This window comes from Hipposideros armiger, unplaced genomic scaffold, assembly GCF_001890085.2.
Source record: "Hipposideros armiger isolate ML-2016 unplaced genomic scaffold, ASM189008v1 scaffold_21, whole genome shotgun sequence".
NCBI lineage: Eukaryota > Metazoa > Chordata > Mammalia > Chiroptera > Hipposideridae > Hipposideros > Hipposideros armiger.
In genome coordinates, this window is record NW_017731371.1 from 149412 (window position 1) to 152630 (window position 3219).

Consider the following 3219-nt stretch of genomic DNA (forward strand, 5'->3'; position numbering starts at 1 on the left):
TGTGGGAATGAGTCTCCTAACATTTGCTCCAGTCTTTGTTCTACTATTACAAACTTCTTCACTAACATGGTTTTCACCATGAAAAGAATGAAAAAAGAAAAAAAAAAAAGAAAAGGAGGAGGAGGTGGAGGAGGAGGAGGAGAAGAAGAACAACAACAACAACAAAAGGGATTGGCATGATTGTCTTCATCCAGACAGGACATAAGCAGCCCCTGGGAAGTGAATTTACAAGTAAAGTCAAAACAGCAGCCAGCATGACCAGACCTCCACTTCCTTGATTTTCTTCCCAAGAACACATCCTAGCCTCATCTTTGTATCTTCTACACCTTTGAAAAAGTAAAGGTAACAGAAGGATTTGCCACAGAAATTGCTCCTGTGCTCTATATATACATGAAGGCATATAAGATATAAGTGAGAAAAACTGGACTTCCCAGTTTAGTAATAAAGAGTGAGACAGTTATTGAGTGCAGTCATGTATCTGTAATCCTCCAAGTAATAAGTGAGCGTATACCAGGGGAACCAAATTCTACTAAGCCCAAATACATCATGGGCTTCTAGGAAACAACTCAAAGAGCTAAAAAAATCAATATGAACACAACATTTAATCATTCATAGGAGGACAGTATTCTCAGAACTGTATTTTAATAGCAGTCTAAAATAATAGCCCCTTATATAAAACATGGCTTTAGTCACTGCAGAGACCCTGCTGGCACAGAGTGATTTATTCAGGGAGCGTAGGAAGATGTGAAATATTAACACCTTAAATTTGAAAGTTTATCTTCTCTGCCTGGACAATAATTATACATGAGGCTAAAGATACGACATGAAAAAAAAATAAGAGGACATTTACAAATTAAGGACACGTTATAAGGTGAACAAAGGTTTTAAAAATAAGGTGAACAATAGAAGTTTTCATTAAAGATATCTATACTGAATATATGCCTGAGGGCAAACATAAGAGTAAGTCACTGCAATCACTGTCATGAGCAATTTTAAAAAGAGAAATGCTATCAGAAGAATTATTTTAATAACGGTTAAGTTTTCTAGAGACTCAGGTGAGTTTTTGTCATACATCTCAACCTTCCCTAAAAATCTTCCCCAAATGATTTACCATGCCCAAATCTTTCTATTTAGACAGCTTCAAAGGATCACAGTAAATCTTAGATGGCTTATACATTTTTAAATTCAACTTTTGTCAAATTGATTTATGATTTTGAATTGGACTTCTGTCAATCTGATTTATGTTCCTGCTCTTGGGAAAATGCTATGTGTACTTACCACAGCAGTTGCTGTCACAGGGGAATGAGAATCCACAGGGACAGAGATGATATACCTCCCACAGGATCTTTAAAGGGAAATAACAGAACAAGGCTGATCCTTTGCTTTTGTGGCCCATGAGTTCGAAGAAGCATGTGTCTTGCAGTACCAGGAACAGGTAAGGAGTGTGGACTCCATTGATACAAGCAAACAGAAATACCCTGTGTTTTCCAGGAAGGGGACATTTCCCACAGAGTTCCTATGGACTTCCAAAGAATGGCTGAGTGAGAGAACCATTTAAGACTCATCACTTCTGACCATTCAATAATATTACAATTCTGTTCAGCTTGTCTTGCTAGACAGGGACAGCCTTTGTAATTGTCTTAATATTTTCATTTCAATAGATGTTTTTCTTCTCCCAGGGAGAAACAGTTATTAAGGTTTGGTGGAGGGAAAAAAAAATGTGTGAGACAACATCACACCATCAATAGTCACATAAAATAAAGTTCTTAGCCAAAAAACGTGAGGACTTGACAGTAAGTTGCCAAGTTTTTTGTTTGTTTGTTTTTGCTTTTGTTTTTAATAGTCTGCCCTTTTAAGACTAAAATTGTGATTTTATCATTTATAACCGTTGGCCAAGATACAGAGATTTATTTTCTCCACTTGTGATCTGCCATTATTACACATATGAGTATTATTCAAAATCTTGTTGTCACTGCTAAGCATAATTGAACTCTTTTCTTTCTATTTTTTATTGTTAATTTATTACTATATTTGGCTTCTACAAATCTAAACTAAAAAGGAAAAGTATAAACTATAGGTGTCTTTCAAGGATCATAACCAAATGATGCTATGATAGGATTCCCAAAATGGTCTTTTGCTTGTCTTTGATTTACAAAGCACCTGCTGAAACAAGTACCTCTTCAACAGTAATAGTATAGTTTCTGCAAATTACCACTGTTACTACCTCGCAGGAAACCACCAAGAGTTAGCTTGAAAATTTTGAGAAGAAAATTGTTTCCATTGACTATCTGCAGAAAACAATGCACCATGATTTTCAAGGCCCATGTTAGTGCCAGAAAACATGCTTGTTTAAGTAGACCCTGAGGTACAAAACGAGATCATTAAATTTTACATTTTCTGGAAACTTAAACTATGCCTATCAGACATTCTCTGGCTACTTTTTGGCTATCTCTCTGGATAGAAACACTCAAATAGTAGGGTATCCAGAAAGTTATAGAAGCTTGTATTTACAGATCTTCAATCAAGAAAACAGTCGTGTCTTTATGTGCAGTTCCCTGATTGGAAAATATGGTCTAAGCCAATCACAAAGGCCTAATCTCTCCCTAGAATTTTAGATAAATTAGATGCCCAATCATGGAAGATGGCTCTACTCATCTCTGAGGAGCTCTGGCAGCCTGTACTCTACTTGCCAGTCAACCCCTGACATTCTTATGGAATTAAACTAAAGAAGTTTGTGCTTTTCTAAATTATCAAATACTATAGCCGTACTGAATTCTAGTAAGGGCCAATGAAGCTTTCTTGAACTGCAGGTATTAAAACCGGGGCAAGTCTCTCACAAAACCCGGGTGACTCAGTCCTGTATCTATACCCTGTGTACACAATTCAAATGTGTGTCTTAGTAAAATAATGAATTATGACTGGTTTTAGACAATGCTGTCAAAGCAGCAAGTGCCAAAGCTCTGCCATACAACCTCTCCCATACCCGCAGCTTCAAGGACCTCACTGTTCTCTATCACTTCAGTGAGATGATTGAGAAGGAGGCCGCTAATAGCTCTAAAACAGCGGTTCTCAACCTTCCTAATGTTGTGACCCCTTAATACAGTTCCTCATGTTGTGGTGACCCCCAACCATAAAATTATTTTCGTTGCTACTCGATAACTGTAATTTTTGCTACTGTTATGAATCGTAATGTAAATATCTTTTTGTTTTCTGATGGTC